Source organism: Lissotriton helveticus, chromosome 1_2, assembly GCF_964261635.1.
Source record: "Lissotriton helveticus chromosome 1_2, aLisHel1.1, whole genome shotgun sequence".
Classification (NCBI taxonomy): Eukaryota; Metazoa; Chordata; class Amphibia; order Caudata; family Salamandridae; genus Lissotriton; species Lissotriton helveticus.
In genome coordinates, this window is record NC_136058.1 from 336,830,681 (window position 1) to 336,848,003 (window position 17,323).

Genomic DNA, 17,323 nt, shown 5'->3' on the forward strand with positions numbered 1-17,323 from the left:
GTTATGATGTGACCATATATGAAAGCCATCTGTGATTTATCTGTTCTTACTATGCAACAAGCTTGGCAATGACAAGTTAAAAATAAAATGTATGTACATTTTAGAATGGAGAATGGGGGCATCGATCCCGCTACCTCTCGCGTGCTAAGCGAGCGCTCTACCATTTGAGCTAATTCCCCTGTGGGCTCCCTCAGAATAACATTTCAAAAGTAATGTTAATGCCTACCACACTTTATTTGACTTCAAATTGCCCATTACATGAGTGTTCAGTTCACTCCTAACTGATGCCTTACCTCCACTTAGGGGATGTTTTACAGTTCAGGTTGGCCTGTTTAGTACTTGAATAGGAGTAATATCGCTGTATGTTAATCTAGACTAATGCCCTACCTAATCTTGCAGTTACATGGTGGGAAACCAAAGATATACAATTTTTGGGAGTTATTGCATGTCTAATGCAAGATTAATTGCCATATTATGAGATCCAATGCAATAATCCTGCAAAAATTACTCGTTTTCGCCCAACGTGGGGCTCGAACCCACGACCCTGAGATTAAGAGTCTCATGCTCTACCGACTGAGCTAGCCGGGCTCCCTCTTTAAAGTAGTATGCAAACTGATTGTTTTTCATTAGGAAAACCAGTTCCTGGATATTCCTCAACTCTTGTTTTTCAAGGAACTTATCATTTATAGATCCCTCAGTGGACAGAGTGTCAAGTAAAATGAGACCAAATTGAAATGGAAGTTGTGGAAATGTCATTGTGAGATTGCATAAGAACTCAAATTGCTCTCACAAGCTAACGAATACCTAAACCCTTTTGATAAAACCCCTTTAGTTGTTATGATGTGACCATATATGAAAGCCATCTGTGATTTATCTGTTCTTACTATGCAACAAGCTTGGCAATGACAAGTTAAAAATAAAATGTATGTACATTTTAGAATGGAGAATGGGGGCATCGATCCCGCTACCTCTCGCGTGCTAAGCGAGCGCTCTACCATTTGAGCTAATTCCCCTGTGGGCTCCCTCAGAATAACATTTCAAAAGTAATGTTAATGCCTACCACACTTTATTTGACGTCAAATTGCCCATTACATGAGTGTTCAGTTCACTCCTAACTGATGCCTTACCTCCACTTAGGGGATGTTTTACAGTTCAGGTTGGCCTGTTTAGTACTTGAATAGGAGTAATATCGCTGTATGTTAATCTAGACTAATGCCCTACCTAATCTTGAAGTTTCATTTCCCACCAATGGGAAACCAAAGATATACAATTTTTGGGAGTTATTGCATGTCTAATGCAAGATGAATTGCCATATTATGAGATCCAATGCAAAAATACTGCAAAAATTACTCGTTTTCGCCCAACGTGGGGCTCGAACCCACGAACCTGAGATTAAGAGTCTCATGCTCTACCGACTGAGCTAGCCGGGCTCCCTCTTTAAAGTAGAATGCAAACTGATCGTTTTTCATTAAGAAAACCAGTTCCTGGATATTCCTCAACTCTTGTTTTTCAAGGAACTTATCATTTATAGATCCCTCAGTGGACAGAGTGTCAAGTAAAATGAGACAAAATTGAAATGGAAGTTGTGGAAATGTCATTGTGAGATTGCATAAGAACTCAAATTGCTCTCACAAGCTAACGAATACCTAAACCCTTTTGATAAAACCACTTTAGTTGTTATGATGTGACCATATATGAAAGCCATCTGTGATTTATCTGTTCTTACTATGCAACAAGCTTGGCAATGACAAGTTAAAAATAAAATGTATGTACATTTTAGAATGGAGAATGCGGGCATCGATCCCGCTACCTCTCGCATGCTAAGCGAGCGCTCTACCATTTGAGCTAATTCCCCTGTGTGCTCCCTCAGAATAACATTTCAAAAGTGATGGTAATGCCTACCACACTTTATTTGATGTCAAATTGCCCATTACATGAGTGTTCAGTTCACTCCTAACTGATGCCTTACCTCCACTTAGGGGATGTTTTACAGTTCAGGTTGGCCTGTTAAGTACTTGAATAGGAGTAATATCGCTGTATGTTAATCTAGACTAATGCCCTACCTAATCTTGAAGTTACATTTCCCACCAATGGGAAACCAAAGATATACAATTTTTGGGAGTTATTGCATGTCTAATGCAAGATGAATTGCCATATTATGAGATCCAATGCAAAAATACTGCAAAAATTACTCGTTTTCGCCCAACGTGGGGCTCGAACCCACGAACCTGAGATTAAGAGTCTCATGCTCTACCGACTGAGCTAGCCGGGCTCCCTCTTTAAAGTAGAATGCAAACTGATCGTTTTTCATTAAGAAAACCAGTTCCTGGATATTCCTCAACTCTTGTTTTTCAAGGAACTTATCATTTATAGATCCCTCAGTGGACAGAGTGTCAAGTAAAATGAGACCAAATTGAAATGGAAGTTGTGGAAATGTCATTGTGAGATTGCATAAGAACTCAAATTGCTCTCACAAGCTAACGAATACCTAAACCCTTTTGATAAAACCCCTTTAGTTGTTATGATGTGACCATATATGAAAGCCATCTGTGATTTATCTGTTCTTACTATGCAACAAGCTTGGCAATGACAAGTTAAAAATAAAATGTATGTACATTTTAGAATGGAGAATGGGGGCATCGATCCCGCTACCTCTCGCGTGCTAAGCGAGCGCTCTACCATTTGAGCTAATTCCCCTGTGGGCTCCCTCAGAATAACATTTCAAAAGTAATGTTAATGCCTACCACACTTTATTTGACGTCAAATTGCCCATTACATGAGTGTTCAGTTCACTCCTAACTGATGCCTTACCTCCACTTAGGGGATGTTTTACAGTTCAGGTTGGCCTGTTTAGTACTTGAATAGGAGTAATATCGCTGTATGTTAATCTAGACTAATGCCCTACCTAATCTTGAAGTTACATGGTGGGAAACCAAAGATATACAATTTTTGGGAGTTATTGCATGTCTAATGCAAGATTAATTGCCATATTATGAGATCCAATGCAATAATCCTGCAAAAATTACTCGTTTTCGCCCAACGTGGGGCTCGAACCCACGACCCTGAGATTAAGAGTCTCATGCTCTACCGACTGAGCTAGCCGGGCTCCCTCTTTAAAGTAGTATGCAAACTGATTGTTTTTCATTAAGAAAACCAGTTCCTGGATATTCCTCAACTCTTGTTTTTCAAGGAACTTATCATTTATAGATCCCTCAGTGGACAGAGTGTCAAGTAAAATGAGACCAAATTGAAATGGAAGTTGTGGAAATGTCATTGTGAGATTGCATAAGAACTCAAATTGCTCTCACAAGCTAACGAATACCTAAACCCTTTTGATAAAACCCCTTTAGTTGTTATGATGTGACCATATATGAAAGCCATCTGTGATTTATCTGTTCTTACTATGCAACAAGCTTGGCAATGACAAGTTAAAAATAAAATGTATGTACATTTTAGAATGGAGAATGGGGGCATCGATCCCGCTACCTCTCGCGTGCTAAGCGAGCGCTCTACCATTTGAGCTAATTCCCCTGTGGGCTCCCTCAGAATAACATTTCAAAAGTAATGTTAATGCCTACCACACTTTATTTGACGTCAAATTGCCCATTACATGAGTGTTCAGTTCACTCCTAACTGATGCCTTACCTCCACTTAGGGGATGTTTTACAGTTCAGGTTGGCCTGTTTAGTACTTGAATAGGAGTAATATCGCTGTATGTTAATCTAGACTAATGCCCTACCTAATCTTGAAGTTACATTTCCCACCAATGGGAAACCAAAGATATACAATTTTTGGGAGTTATTGCATGTCTAATGCAAGATGAATTGCCATATTATGAGATCCAATGCAAAAATACTGCAAAAATTACTCGTTTTCGCCCAACGTGGGGCTCGAACCCACGAACCTGAGATTAAGAGTCTCATGCTCTACCGACTGAGCTAGCCGGGCTCCCTCTTTAAAGTAGAATGCAAACTGATCGTTTTTCATTAAGAAAACCAGTTCCTGGATATTCCTCAACTCTTGTTTTTCAAGGAACTTATCATTTATAGATCCCTCAGTGGACAGAGTGTCAAGTAAAATGAGACAAAATTGAAATGGAAGTTGTGGAAATGTCATTGTGAGATTGCATAAGAACTCAAATTGCTCTCACAAGCTAACGAATACCTAAACCCTTTTGATAAAACCACTTTAGTTGTTATGATGTGACCATATATGAAAGCCATCTGTGATTTATCTGTTCTTACTATGCAACAAGCTTGGCAATGACAAGTTAAAAATAAAATGTATGTACATTTTAGAATGGAGAATGCGGGCATCGATCCCGCTACCTCTCGCATGCTAAGCGAGCGCTCTACCATTTGAGCTAATTCCCCTGTGTGCTCCCTCAGAATAACATTTCAAAAGTAATGGTAATGCCTACCACACTTTATTTGATGTCAAATTGCCCATTACATGAGTGTTCAGTTCACTCCTAACTGATGCCTTACCTCCACTTAGGGGATGTTTTACAGTTCAGGTTGGCCTGTTAAGTACTTGAATAGGAGTAATATCGCTGTATGTTAATCTAGACTAATGCCCTACCTAATCTTGAAGTTACATCTCCCACCAATGGGAAACCAAAGATATACAATTTTTGGGAGTTATTGCATGTCTAATGCAAGATTAATTGCCATATTATGAGATCCAATGCAATAATCCTGAAAAAAATTACTTGTTTTCGCCCAATGTGGGGCTCGAACCCACGACCCTGAGATTAAGAGTCTCATGCTCTACCGACTGAGCTAGCCGGGCTCCCTCTTTAAAGTAGTATGAAAACTGGTCGTTTTTCATTAAGAAAACCAGTTCCTGGATATTCCTCAACTCTCGTTTTTCAAGGAACTTATCATTTATAGATCCCTCAGTGGACAGAGTGTCAAGTAAAATGAGACAAAATTGAAATGGAAGTTGTGGAAATGTCATTGTGAGATTGCATAAGAACTCAAATTCCTCTCACAAGCTAACGAATACCTAAACCCTTTTGATAAAACCCCTTTAGTTGTTATGATGTGAGCATATATGAAAGCCATCTGTGATTTATCTGTTCTTACTATGCAACAAGCTTGGCAATGACAAGTTAAAAATAAAATGTATGTACATTTTAGAATGGAGAATGCGGGCATCGATCCCGCTACCTCTCGCATGCTAAGCGAGAGCTCTACCAATTGAGCTAATTCCCCTGTGGGCTCCCTCAGAATAACATTTCAAAAGTAATGTTAATGCCTACCACACTTTATTTGACGTCAAATTGCCCATTACATGAGTGTTCAGTTCACTCCTAACTGATGCCTTACCTCCACTTAGGGGATGTTTTACAGTTCGGGTTGGCCTGTTTAGTACTTGAATAGGAGTAATATCGCTGTATGTTAATCTAGACTAATGCCCTACCTAATCTTGAAGTTACATTTCCCACCAATGGGAAACCAAAGATATACAATTTCTGGGAGTTATTGCATGTCTAATGCAAAATTAATTGCCATATTATGAGAGCCAATGAAATAATCCTGCAAAAATTACTCGTTTTTGCCCAACGTGGGGCTCGAACCCACGCCCCTGAGATTAAGAGTCTCATGCTCTACAGACTGAGCTAGCCGGGCTCTCTCTTTACAGTAGTATGCAAACTGATCGTTTTTCATTAAGAAAACCAGTTCCTGGATATTCCTCAACTCTCGTTTTTCAAGGAACTTATCATTTATAGATCTCTCAGTGGACAGAGTGTCAAGTAAAATGAGACAAAATTGAAATGGAAGTTGTGGAAATGTCATTGTGAGATTGCATAAGAACTCAAATTGCTCTCACAAGCTAACGAATACCTAAACCCTTTTGATAAAACCACTTTAGTTGTTATGATGTGACCATATATGAAAGCCATCTGTGATTTATCTGTTCTTACTATGCAACAAGCTTGGCAATGACAAGTTAAAAATAAAATGTATGTACATTTTAGAATGGAGAATGCAGGCATCGATCCCGCTACCTCTCGCATGCTAAGCGAGTGCTCTACCATTTGAGCTAATTCCCCTGTGTGCTCCCTCAGAATAACATTTCAAAAGTAATGTTAATGCCTACCACACTTTATTTGACGTCAAATTGCCCATTACATGAGTGTTCAGTTCACTCCTAACTGATGCCTTACCTCCACTTAGGGGATGTTTTACAGTTCAGGTTGGCCTGTTTAGTACTTGAATAGGAGTAATATCGCTGTATGTTAATCTAGACTAATGCCCTACTTAATCTTGAAGTTACATTTCCCACCAATGGGAAACCAAAGATATACAATTTTTGGGAGTTATTGCATGTCTAATGCAAGATTAATTGCCATATTATGAGATCCAATGCAATAATCCTGCAAAAATTACTTGTTTTCGCCCAACGTGGGGCTCGAACCTCCGACCCTGAGATTAAGAATCTCATGCTCTACCGACTGAGGTAGCCGGGCTCCCTCTTTAAAATATTATGCAAACTGATCATTTTTCATTAAGAAAACCAGTTCCTGGATATTCCTCAACTCTCGTTTTTCAAGGAACTTATCATTTATAGATCCCTCAGTGGACAGAGTGTCAAGTAAAATGAGACAAAATTGAAATGGAAGTTGTGGAAATGTCATTGTGAGATTGCATAAGAACTCAAATTGCTCTCACAAGCTAACGAATACCTAAACCCTTTTGATAAAACCACTTTAGTTGTTATGATGTGACCATATATGAAAGCCATCTGTGATTTATCTGTTCTTACTATGCAACAAGCTTGGCAATGACAAGTTAAAAATAAAATGCATGTAAATTTTAGAATGGAGAATGCGGGCATCGATCCCGCTACCTCTCGCATGCTAAGCGAGCGCTCTACCATTTGAGCTAATTCCCCTGTGCGCTCCCTCAGAATAACATTTCAAAAGTAATGGTAATGCCTACCACACTTTATTTGATGTCAAATTGCCCATTACATGAGTGTTCAGTTCACTCCTAACTGATGCCTTACCTCCACTTAGGGGATGTTTTACAGTTCAGGTTGGCCTGTTTAGTACTTGAATAGGAGTAATATCGCTGTATGTTAATCTAGACTAATGCCCTACCTAATCTTGAAGTTACATTTCCCACCAATGGGAAACCAAAGATATACAATTTTTGGGAGTTATTGCATGTCTAATGCAAGATTAATTGCCATATTATGAGAGCCAATGAAATAATCCTGCAAAAATTACTCGTTTTTGCCCAACGTGGGGCTCGAACTCACGCCCCTGAGATTAAGAGTCTCATGCTCTACAGACTGAGCTAGCCGGGCTCTCTCTTTACAGTAGTATGCAAACTGATCGTTTTTCATTAAGAAAACCAGTTCCTGGATATTCCTCAACTCTCGTTTTTCAAGGAACTTATCATTTATAGATCCCTCAGTGGACAGTGTCAAGTTAAATGAGACAAAATTGAAATGGAAGTTGTGGAAATGTCATTGTGAGATTGCATAAGAACTCAAATTGCTCTCACAAGCTAACGAATACCTAAACCCTTTTGATAAAACCACTTTAGTTGTTATGATGTGACCATATATGAAAGCCATCTGTGATTTATCTGTTCTTACTATGCAACAAGCTTGGCAATGACAAGTTAAAAATAAAATGTATGTACATTTTAGAATGGAGAATGCGGGCATCGATCCCGCTACCTCTCGCATGCTAAGCGAGCGCTCTACCATTTGAGCTAATTCCCCTGTGGGCTCCCTCAGAATAACATTTCAAAAGTAATGTTAATGCCTACCACACTTTATTTGACGTCAAATTGCCCATTACATGAGTGTTCAGTTCACTCCTAACTGATGCCTTACCTCCACTTAGGGGATGTTTTACAGTTCAGGTTGGCCTGTTTAGTACTTGAATAGGAGTAATATCACTGTAAGTTAATCTAGACTAATGCCCTACTTATTCTTGAAGTTACATTTCCCACCAATGGGAAACCAAAGATATACAATTTTTGGGAGTTATTGCATGTCTAATGCAAGATTATTGCCATATTATGAGATCTAATGCAATAATCCTGCAAAAATTACTTGTTTTCGCCCAACGTGGGGCTCGAACCCACGACCCTGAGATTAAGAGTTTCATGCTCTACCGACTGAGCTAGCCGGGCTCCCTCTTTAAAGTAGTATGCAAACTGATTGTTTTTCATTAAGAAAACCAGTTCCTGGATATTCCTCAACTCTCGTTTTTCAAGGAACTTATCATTTATAGATGCCTCAGTGGACAGAGTGTCAAGTAAAATGAGACAAAATTGAAATGGAAGTTGTGGAAATGTCATTGTGAGATTGCATAAGAACTCAAATTCCTCTCACAAGCTAACGAATAACTAAACCCTTTTGATAAAACCCCTTTAGTTGTTATGATGTGAGCATATATGAAAGCCATCTGTGATTTATCTGTTCTTACTATGCAACAAGCTTGGCAATGACAAGTTAAAAATAAAATGTATGTACATTTTAGAATGGAGAATGCGGGCATCGATCCCGCTACCTCTCGCATGCTAAGCGAGCGCTCTACCATTTGAGCTAATTCCCCTGTGTGCTCCCTCAGAATAACATTTCAAAAGTAATGTTAATGCCTACCACACTTTATTTGACGTCAAATTGCCCATTACATGAGTGTTCAGTTCACTCCTAACTGATGCCTTACCTCCACTTAGGGGATGTTTTACAGTTCAGGTTGGCCTGTTTAGTACTTGAATAGGAGTAATATCGCTGTATGTTAATCTAGACTAATGCCCTACCTAATCTTGAAGTTACATTTCCCACCAATGGGAAACCAAAGATATACCATTTTTGGGAGTTATTGCATGTCTAATGCAAGATTAATTGCCATATTATGAGATCCAATGCAATAATCCTGCAAAAATTACTTGTTTTCGCCCAACGTGGGGCTCGAACCCACGACCCTGAGATTAAGAGTCTCATGCTCTACCGACTGAGCTAGCCGGGCTCCCTCTTTAAAGTAGTATGCAAACTGATCGTTTTTCATTAAGAAAACCAGTTCCTGGATATTCCTCAACTCTCGTTTTTCAAGGCACTTATCATTTATAGATCCCTCAGTGAGCAGAGTGTCAAGTAAAATGAGACAAAATTGAAATGGAAGTTGTGGAAATGTCATTGTGAGATTGCATAAGAACTCAAATTGCTCTCACAAGCTAACGAATACCTAAACCCTTTTGATAAAACCCCTTTAGTTGTTATGATGTGACCATATATGAAAACCATCTGTGATTTATCTGTTCTTACTATGCAACAAGCTTGGCAATGACAAGTTAAAAATAAAATGTATGTACATTTTAGAATGGAGAATGCGGGCATCGATCCCGCTACCTCTCGCATGCTAAGCGAGCGCTCTACCATTTGAGCTAATTCCCCTGTGTGCTCCCTCAGAATAACATTTCAAAGTAATGTTAATGCCTACCACACTTTATTTGACGTCAAATTGCCCATTACATGAGTGTTCAGTTCACTCCTAACTGATGCCTTACCTCCACTTAGGGGATGTTTTACAGTTCAGGTTGGCCTGTTTAGTACTTGAATAGGAGTAATATCGCTGTATGTTAATCTAGACTAATGCCCTACCTAATCTTGAAGTTACATTTCCCACCAATGGGAAACCAAAGATATACAATTTTTGGGAGTTATTGCATGTCTAATGCAAGATTAATTGCCATATTATGAGAGCCAATGAAATAATCCTGCAAAAATTACTCGTTTTTGCCCAACGTGGGGCTCGAACCCACGCCCCTGAGATTAAGAGTCTCATGCTCTACAGACTGAGCTAGCCGGGCTCTCTCTTTACAGTAGTATGCAAACTGATCATTTTTCATTAAGAAAACCAGTTCCTGGATATTCCTCAACTCTCGTTTTTCAAGGAACTTATCATTTATAGATCTCTCAGTGGACAGAGTGTCAAGTAAAATGAGACAAAATTGAAATGGAAGTTGTGGAAATGTCATTGTGAGATTGCATAAGAACTCAAATTGCTCTCACAAGCTAACGAATACCTAAACCCTTTTGATAAAACCACTTTAGTTGTTATGATGTGACCATATATGAAAGCCATCTGTGATTTATCTGTTCTTACTATGCAACAAGCTTGGCAATGACAAGTTAAAAATAAAATGTATGTACATTTTAGAATGGAGAATGCGGGCATCGATCCCGCTACCTCTCGCATGCTAAGCGAGCGCTCTACCATTTGCGCTAATTCCCCTGTGGGCTCCCTCAGAATAACATTTCAAAACTAATGTTAATGCCTACCACACTTTATTTGACGTCAAATTGCCCATTACATGAATGTTCAGTTCACTCCTAACTGATGCCTTACCTCCACTTAGGGGATGTTTTACAGTTCAGGTTGGCCTGTTTAGTACTTGAATAGGAGTAATATCGCTGTATGTTAATCTAGACTAATGCCCTACTTATTCTTGAAGTTACATTTCCCACCAATGAGAAACCAAAGATATACAATTTTTGGGAGTTATTGCATGTCTAATGCAAGATGAATTGCCATATTATGAGATCCAATGCAATAATCCTGCAAAAATTACTCATTTTCGCCCAACGTGGGGCTCGAACCCACGACCCTGAGTTTAAGAGTCTCATGCTCTACCGACTGAGCTAGCCGGGCTCACTCTTTAAAGTGGTATGCAAACTGATCGTTTTTCATTAAGATAACCAGTTCCTGGATATTCCTCAACTCTTGTTTTTCAAGGAACTTATCATTTATAGATCCCTCAGTGGACCATATATGAAAGCCATCTGTGATTTATCTGTTCTTACTATGCAACAAGCTTGGCAATGACAAGTTAAAAATAAAATGTATGTACATTTTAGAATGGAGAATGCGGGCATCGATCCCGCTACCTCTCGCATGCTAAGCGAGCGCTCTACCATTTGAGCTAATTCCCCTGTGTGCTCCCTCAGAATAACATTTCAAAAGTAATGGTAATGCCTACCACACTTTATTTGATGTCAAATTGCCCATTACATGAGTGTTCAGTTCACTCCTAACTGATGCCTTACCTCCACTTAGGGGATGTTTTACAGTTCAGGTTGGCCTGTTAAGTACTTGAATAGGAGTAATATCGCTGTATGTTAATCTAGACTAATGCCCTACCTAATCTTGAAGTTACATTTCCCACCAATGGGAAACCAAAGATATACAATTTTTGGGAGTTATTGCATGTCTAATGCAAGATTAATTGCCATATTATGAGATCCAATGAAATAATCCTGCAAAAATCACTCTTTTTTGCCCAACGTGGGGCTCGAACCCAAGCCCCTGAGATTAAGAGTCTCATGCTCTACAGACTGAGCTAGCCGGGCTCTCTCTTTACAGTATTATGCAAACTGATCATTTTTCATTAAGAAAACCAGTTCCTGGATATTCCTCAACTCTCGTTTTTCAAGGAACTTATCATTTATAGATCCCTCAGTGGACAGAGTGTCAAGTAAAATGAGACAAAATTGAAATGGAAGTTGTGGAAATGTCATTGTGAGATTGCATAAGAACTCAAATTGCTCTCACAAGCTAACGAATACCTAAACCCTTTTGATAAAACCACTTTAGTTGTTATGATGTGACCATATATGAAAGCCATCTGTGATTTATCTGTTCTTACTATGCAACAAGCTTGGCAATGACAAGTTAAAAATAAAATGTATGTACATTTTAGAATGGAGAATGCGGGCATCGATCCCGCTACCTCTCGCATGCTAAGCGAGCGCTCTACCATTTGAGCTAATTCCCTGTGGGCTCCCTCAGAATAACATTTCAAAAGTAATGTTAATGCCTACCACACTTTATTTGACGTCAAATTGCCCATTACATGAGTGTTCAGTTCACTCCTAACTGATGCCTTACCTCCACTTAGGGGATGTTTTACAGTTCAGGTTGGCCTGTTTAGTACTTGAATAGGAGTAATATCGCTGTATGTTAATCTAGACTAATGCCCTACTTATTCTTGAAGTTACATTTCCCACCAATGGGAAACCAAAGATATACAATTTTTGGGAGTTATTGCATGTCTAATGCAAGATTAATTGCCATATTATGAGATCCAATGCAATAATCCTGCAAAAATTACTTGTTTTCGCCCAACGTGGGGCTCGAACCCACGACCCTGAGATTAAGAGTTTCATGCTCTACCGACTGAGCTAGCCGGGCTCCCTCTTTAAAGTAGTATGCAAACTGATCGTTTTTCATTAAGAAAACCAGTTCCTGGATATTCCTCAACTCTCGTTTTTCAAGGAACTTATCATTTATAGATCCCTCAGTGGACAGAGTGTCAAGTAAAATGAGACAAAATTGAAATGGAAGTTGTGGAAATGTCATTGTGAGATTGCATAAGAACTCAAATTGCTCTCACAAGCTAACGAATACCTAAACCCTTTTGATAAAACCACTTTAGTTGTTATGATGTGACCATATATGAAAGCCATCTGTGATTTATCTGTTCTTACTATGCAACAAGCTTGGCAATGACAAGTTAAAAATAAAATGTATGTAAATTTTAGAATGGAGAATGCGGGCATCGATCCTGCTACCTCTCGCATGCTAAGCGAGCGCTCTACCATTTGAGCTAATTCCCCTGTGTGCTCCCTCAGAATAACATTTCAAAAGTAATGGTAATGCCTACCACACTTTATTTGATGTCAAATTGCCCATTACATGAGTGTTCAGTTCACTCCTAACTGATGCCTTACCTCCACTTAGGGGATGTTTTACAGTTCAGGTTGGCCTGTTAAGTACTTGAATAGGAGTAATATCGCTGTATGTTAATCTAGACTAATGCCCTACCTAATCTTGAAGTTACATTTCCCACCAATGGGAAACCAAAGATATACAATTTTTGGGAGTTATTGCATGTCTAATGCAAGATTAATTGCCATATTATGAGATCCAATAAAATAATCCTGCAAAAATTACTCGTTTTTGCCCAACGTGGGGCTCGAACCCACGCCCTTGAGATTAAGAGTCTCATGCTCTACAGACTGAGCTAGCCGGGGTCTCTCTTTACAGTATTATGCAAACTGATCATTTTTCATTAAGAAAACCAGTTCCTGGATATTCCTCAACTCTCGTTTTTCAAGGAACTTATCATTTATAGATCCCTCAGTGGACAGAGTGTCAAGTAAAATGAGACAAAATTGAAATGGAAGTTGTGGAAATGTCATTGTGAGATTGCATAAGAACTCAAATTGCTCTCACAAGCTAACGAATACCTAAACCCTTTTGATAAAACCACTTTAGTTGTTATGATGTGACCATATATGAAAGCCATCTGTGATTTATCTGTTCTTACTATGCAACAAGCTTGGCAATGACAAGTTAAAAATAAAATGTATGTACATTTTAGAATGGAGAATGCAGGCATCGATCCCGCTACCTCTCGCATGCTAAGCGAGCGCTCTACCATTTGAGCTAATTCCCCTGTGGGCTCCCTCAGAATAACATTTCAAAAGTAATGTTAATGCCTACCACACTTTATTTGACGTCAAATTGCCCATTACATGAGTGTTCAGTTCACTCCTAACTGATGCCTTACCTCCACTTAGGGGATGTTTTACAGTTCAGGTTGGCCTGTTTAGTACTTGAATAGGAGTAATATCGCTGTATGTTAATCTAGACTAATGCCCTACTTATTCTTGAAGTTACATTTCCCACCAATGGGAAACCAAAGATATACAATTTTTGGGAGTTATTGCATGTCTAATGCAAGATTAATTGCCATATTATGAGATCCAATGCAATAATCCTGCAAAAATTACTTGTTTTCGCCCAACGTGGGGCTCGAACCCACGACCCTGAGATTAAGAGTTTCATGCTCTACCGACTGAGCTAGCCGGGCTCCCTCTTTAAAGTAGTATGCAAACTGATCGTTTTTCATTAAGAAAACCAGTTCCTGGATATTCCTCAACTCTCGTTTTTCAAGGAACTTATCATTTATAGATCCCTCAGTGGACAGAGTGTCAAGTAAAATGAGACAAAATTGAAATGGAAGTTGTGGAAATGTCATTGTGAGATTGCATAAGAACTCAAATTGCTCTCACAAGCTAACGAATACCTAAACCCTTTTGATAAAACCCCTTTAGTTGTTATGATGTGACCATATATGAAAGCCATCTGTGATTTATCTGTTCTTACTATGCAACAAGCTTGGCAATGACAAGTTAAAAATAAAATGTATGTACATTTTAGAATGGAGAATGCGGGCATCGATCCCGCTACCTCTCGCATGCTAAGCGAGCACTCTACCATTTGAGCTAATTCCCCTGTGTGCTCCCTCAGAATAACATTTCAAAAGTAATGTTAATGCCTACCACACTTTATTTGACGTCAAATTGCCCATTACATGAGTGTTCAGTTCACTCCTAACTGATGCCTTACCTCCACTTAGGGGATGTTTTACAGTTCAGGTTGGCCTGTTTAGTACTTGAATAGGAGTAATATCGCTGTATGTTAATCTAGACTAATGCCCTACCTAATCTTGAAGTTACATTTCCCACCAATGGGAAACCAAAGATATACAATTTTTGGGAGTTATTGCATGTCTAATGCAAGATTAATTGCCATATTATGAGATCCAATGCAATAATCCTGCAAAAATTACTTGTTTTCGCCCAACGTGGGGCTCGAACCCACGACCCTGAGATTAAGAGTCTCATGCTCTACCGACTGAGCTAGCCGGGCTCCCTCTTTAAAGTAGTATGCAAACTGATCGTTTTTCATTAAGAAAACCAGTTCCTGGATATTCCTCAACTCTCGTTTTTCAAGGCACTTATCATTTATAGATCCCTCAGTGAGCAGAGTGTCAAGTAAAATGAGACAAAATTGAAATGGAAGTTGTGGAAATGTCATTGTGAGATTGCATAAGAACTCAAATTGCTCTCACAAGCTAACGAATACCTAAACCCTTTTGATAAAACCCCTTTAGTTGTTATGATGTGACCATATATGAAAACCATCTGTGATTTATCTGTTCTTACTATGCAACAAGCTTGGCAATGACAAGTTAAAAATAAAATGTATGTACATTTTAGAATGGAGAATGCGGGCATCGATCCCGCTACCTCTCGCATGCTAAGCGAGCGCTCTACCATTTGAGCTAATTCCCCTGTGTGCTCCCTCAAAATAACATTTCAAAGTAATGTTAATGCCTACCACACTTTATTTGACGTCAAATTGCCCATTACATGAGTGTTCAGTTCACTCCTAACTGATGCCTTACCTCCACTTAGGGGATGTTTTACAGTTCAGGTTGGCCTGTTTAGTACTTGAATAGGAGTAATATCGCTGTATGTTAATCTAGACTAATGCCCTACCTAATCTTGAAGTTACATTTCCCACCAATGGGAAACCAAAGATATACAATTTTTGGGAGTTATTGCATGTCTAATGCAAGATTAATTGCCATATTATGAGATCCAATGCAATAATCCTGCAAAAATTACTCGTTTTCGCCCAACGTGGGGCTCGAACCCACGACCCTGAGATTAAGAGTCTCATGCTCTACCGACTGAGCTAGCCGGGCTCCCTATTTAAAGTAGTATGCAAACTGATCGTTTTTCATTAAGAAAACCAGTTCCTGGATATTCCTCAACTCTCGTTTTTCAAGGAACTTATCATTTATAGATCCCTCAGTGGACAGAGTGTCAAGTAAAATGAGACAAAATTGAAATGGAAGTTGTGGAAATGTCATTGTGAGATTGCATAAGAACTCAAATTGCTCTCACAAGCTAACGAATACCTAAACCCTTTTGATAAAACCCCTTTAGTTGTTATGATGTGAGCATATATGAAAGCCATCTGTGATTTATCTGTTCTTACTATGCAACAAGCTTGGCAATGACAAGTTAAAAATAAAATGTATGTACATTTTAGAATGGAGAATGCGGGCATCGATCCCGCTACCTCTCGCATGCTAAGCGAGCGCTCTACCATTTGAGCTAATTCCACTGTGTGCTCCCTCAGAATAACATTTCAAAAGTAATGTTAATGCCTACCACACTTTATTTGACGTAAAATTGCCCATTACATGAGTGTTCAGTTCACTCCTAACTGATGCCTTACCTCCACTTAGGGGATGTTTTACAGTTCAGGTTGGCCTGTTTAGTACTTGAATAGGAGTAATATCGCTGTATGTTAATCTAGACTAATGCCCTACCTAATCTTGAAGTTACATTTCCCACCAATGGGAAACCAAAGATATACAATTTTTGGGAGTTATTGCATGTCTAATGCAAGATTAATTGCCATATTATGAGAGCCAATGAAATAATCCTGCAAAAATTACTCGTTTTTGCCCAACGTGGGGCTCGAACCCACACCCCTGAGATTAAGAGTCTCATGCTCTACAGACTGAGCTAGCCGGGCTCTCTCTTTACAGTAGTATGCAAACTGATCATTTTTCATTAAGAAAACCAGTTCCTGGATATTCCTCAACTCTCGTTTTTCAAGGAACTTATCATTTATAGATCTCTCAGTGGACAGAGTGTCAAGTAAAATGAGACAAAATTGAAATGGAAGTTGTGGAAATGTCATTGTGAGATTGCATAAGAACTCAAATTGCTCTCACAAGCTAACGAATACCTAAACCCTTTTGATAAAACCACTTTAGTTGTTATGATGTGACCATATATGAAAGCCATCTGTGATATATCTGTTCTTACTATGCAACAAGCTTGGCAATGACAAGTTAAAAATAAAATGTATGTACATTTTAGAATGGAGAATGCGGGCATCTATCCCGCTACCTCTCGCATGCTAAGCGAGCGCTCTACCATTTGAGCTAATTCCCCTGTGTGCTCCCTCAGAATAACATTTCAAAAGTAATGGTAATGCCTACCACACTTTATTTGATGTCAAATTGCCCATTACATGAGTGTTCAGTTCACTCCTAACTGATGCCTTACCTCCACTTAGGGGATGTTTTACAGTTCAGGTTGGCCTGTTAAGTACTTGAATAGGAGTAATATCGCTGTATGTTAATCTAGACTAATGCCCTACCTAATCTTGAAGTTACATTTCCCACCAATGGGAAACCAAAGATATACAATTTTTGGGAGTTATTGCATGTCTAATGCAAGATTAATTGCCATATTATGAGATCCAATGAAATAATCCTGCAAAAATCACTCGTTTTTGCCCAACGTGGGGCTCGAACCCAAGCCCCTGAGATTAAGAGTCTCATGCTCTACAGACTGAGCTAGCCGGGCTCTCTCTTTACAGTATTATGCAAACTGATCATTTTTCATTAAGAAAACCAGT

At 39.0% G+C, this 17,323-nt stretch overlaps 25 non-coding genes across 25 annotated transcripts; all 25 read right to left on the minus strand.

The window, feature by feature from the left end:
* Nucleotides 1-515: 515 nt before the first annotated feature.
* Nucleotides 516-588, minus strand: TRNAK-CUU (transfer RNA lysine (anticodon CUU)). The gene has a single exon. It is a non-coding gene; the product is annotated as a tRNA-Lys (tRNA).
* A 769-nt stretch (nucleotides 589-1,357) lies between these two features.
* TRNAK-CUU (transfer RNA lysine (anticodon CUU)) lies at nucleotides 1,358-1,430 on the minus strand. Its single transcript has one exon. It is a non-coding gene; the product is annotated as a tRNA-Lys (tRNA).
* A 352-nt stretch (nucleotides 1,431-1,782) lies between these two features.
* Nucleotides 1,783-1,855, minus strand: TRNAA-AGC (transfer RNA alanine (anticodon AGC)). Its single transcript has one exon. It is a non-coding gene; the product is annotated as a tRNA-Ala (tRNA).
* A 344-nt stretch (nucleotides 1,856-2,199) lies between these two features.
* Nucleotides 2,200-2,272, minus strand: TRNAK-CUU (transfer RNA lysine (anticodon CUU)). The gene has a single exon. It is a non-coding gene; the product is annotated as a tRNA-Lys (tRNA).
* Nucleotides 2,273-3,033: 761 nt separating this feature from the next.
* On the minus strand, nucleotides 3,034-3,106 carry TRNAK-CUU (transfer RNA lysine (anticodon CUU)). The gene has a single exon. It is a non-coding gene; the product is annotated as a tRNA-Lys (tRNA).
* A 769-nt stretch (nucleotides 3,107-3,875) lies between these two features.
* TRNAK-CUU (transfer RNA lysine (anticodon CUU)) lies at nucleotides 3,876-3,948 on the minus strand. Its single transcript has one exon. It is a non-coding gene; the product is annotated as a tRNA-Lys (tRNA).
* A 352-nt stretch (nucleotides 3,949-4,300) lies between these two features.
* Nucleotides 4,301-4,373, minus strand: TRNAA-AGC (transfer RNA alanine (anticodon AGC)). Its single transcript has one exon. It is a non-coding gene; the product is annotated as a tRNA-Ala (tRNA).
* Nucleotides 4,374-4,718: 345 nt separating this feature from the next.
* Nucleotides 4,719-4,791, minus strand: TRNAK-CUU (transfer RNA lysine (anticodon CUU)). The gene has a single exon. It is a non-coding gene; the product is annotated as a tRNA-Lys (tRNA).
* A 352-nt stretch (nucleotides 4,792-5,143) lies between these two features.
* On the minus strand, nucleotides 5,144-5,216 carry TRNAA-AGC (transfer RNA alanine (anticodon AGC)). Its single transcript has one exon. It is a non-coding gene; the product is annotated as a tRNA-Ala (tRNA).
* Nucleotides 5,217-5,560: 344 nt separating this feature from the next.
* On the minus strand, nucleotides 5,561-5,633 carry TRNAK-CUU (transfer RNA lysine (anticodon CUU)). The gene has a single exon. It is a non-coding gene; the product is annotated as a tRNA-Lys (tRNA).
* A 1,194-nt stretch (nucleotides 5,634-6,827) lies between these two features.
* On the minus strand, nucleotides 6,828-6,900 carry TRNAA-AGC (transfer RNA alanine (anticodon AGC)). Its single transcript has one exon. It is a non-coding gene; the product is annotated as a tRNA-Ala (tRNA).
* Nucleotides 6,901-7,667: 767 nt separating this feature from the next.
* TRNAA-AGC (transfer RNA alanine (anticodon AGC)) lies at nucleotides 7,668-7,740 on the minus strand. The gene has a single exon. It is a non-coding gene; the product is annotated as a tRNA-Ala (tRNA).
* Nucleotides 7,741-8,083: 343 nt separating this feature from the next.
* On the minus strand, nucleotides 8,084-8,156 carry TRNAK-CUU (transfer RNA lysine (anticodon CUU)). Its single transcript has one exon. It is a non-coding gene; the product is annotated as a tRNA-Lys (tRNA).
* A 352-nt stretch (nucleotides 8,157-8,508) lies between these two features.
* On the minus strand, nucleotides 8,509-8,581 carry TRNAA-AGC (transfer RNA alanine (anticodon AGC)). Its single transcript has one exon. It is a non-coding gene; the product is annotated as a tRNA-Ala (tRNA).
* Nucleotides 8,582-8,925: 344 nt separating this feature from the next.
* TRNAK-CUU (transfer RNA lysine (anticodon CUU)) lies at nucleotides 8,926-8,998 on the minus strand. Its single transcript has one exon. It is a non-coding gene; the product is annotated as a tRNA-Lys (tRNA).
* A 352-nt stretch (nucleotides 8,999-9,350) lies between these two features.
* TRNAA-AGC (transfer RNA alanine (anticodon AGC)) lies at nucleotides 9,351-9,423 on the minus strand. The gene has a single exon. It is a non-coding gene; the product is annotated as a tRNA-Ala (tRNA).
* Nucleotides 9,424-9,766: 343 nt separating this feature from the next.
* TRNAK-CUU (transfer RNA lysine (anticodon CUU)) lies at nucleotides 9,767-9,839 on the minus strand. The gene has a single exon. It is a non-coding gene; the product is annotated as a tRNA-Lys (tRNA).
* Nucleotides 9,840-10,608: 769 nt separating this feature from the next.
* TRNAK-CUU (transfer RNA lysine (anticodon CUU)) lies at nucleotides 10,609-10,681 on the minus strand. Its single transcript has one exon. It is a non-coding gene; the product is annotated as a tRNA-Lys (tRNA).
* Nucleotides 10,682-10,889: 208 nt separating this feature from the next.
* Nucleotides 10,890-10,962, minus strand: TRNAA-AGC (transfer RNA alanine (anticodon AGC)). The gene has a single exon. It is a non-coding gene; the product is annotated as a tRNA-Ala (tRNA).
* A 1,185-nt stretch (nucleotides 10,963-12,147) lies between these two features.
* Nucleotides 12,148-12,220, minus strand: TRNAK-CUU (transfer RNA lysine (anticodon CUU)). The gene has a single exon. It is a non-coding gene; the product is annotated as a tRNA-Lys (tRNA).
* A 1,611-nt stretch (nucleotides 12,221-13,831) lies between these two features.
* TRNAK-CUU (transfer RNA lysine (anticodon CUU)) lies at nucleotides 13,832-13,904 on the minus strand. Its single transcript has one exon. It is a non-coding gene; the product is annotated as a tRNA-Lys (tRNA).
* Nucleotides 13,905-14,256: 352 nt separating this feature from the next.
* Nucleotides 14,257-14,329, minus strand: TRNAA-AGC (transfer RNA alanine (anticodon AGC)). Its single transcript has one exon. It is a non-coding gene; the product is annotated as a tRNA-Ala (tRNA).
* Nucleotides 14,330-14,673: 344 nt separating this feature from the next.
* On the minus strand, nucleotides 14,674-14,746 carry TRNAK-CUU (transfer RNA lysine (anticodon CUU)). Its single transcript has one exon. It is a non-coding gene; the product is annotated as a tRNA-Lys (tRNA).
* A 352-nt stretch (nucleotides 14,747-15,098) lies between these two features.
* Nucleotides 15,099-15,171, minus strand: TRNAA-AGC (transfer RNA alanine (anticodon AGC)). Its single transcript has one exon. It is a non-coding gene; the product is annotated as a tRNA-Ala (tRNA).
* A 343-nt stretch (nucleotides 15,172-15,514) lies between these two features.
* TRNAK-CUU (transfer RNA lysine (anticodon CUU)) lies at nucleotides 15,515-15,587 on the minus strand. The gene has a single exon. It is a non-coding gene; the product is annotated as a tRNA-Lys (tRNA).
* Between the last annotated feature and the right edge of the window lie 1,736 nt (nucleotides 15,588-17,323).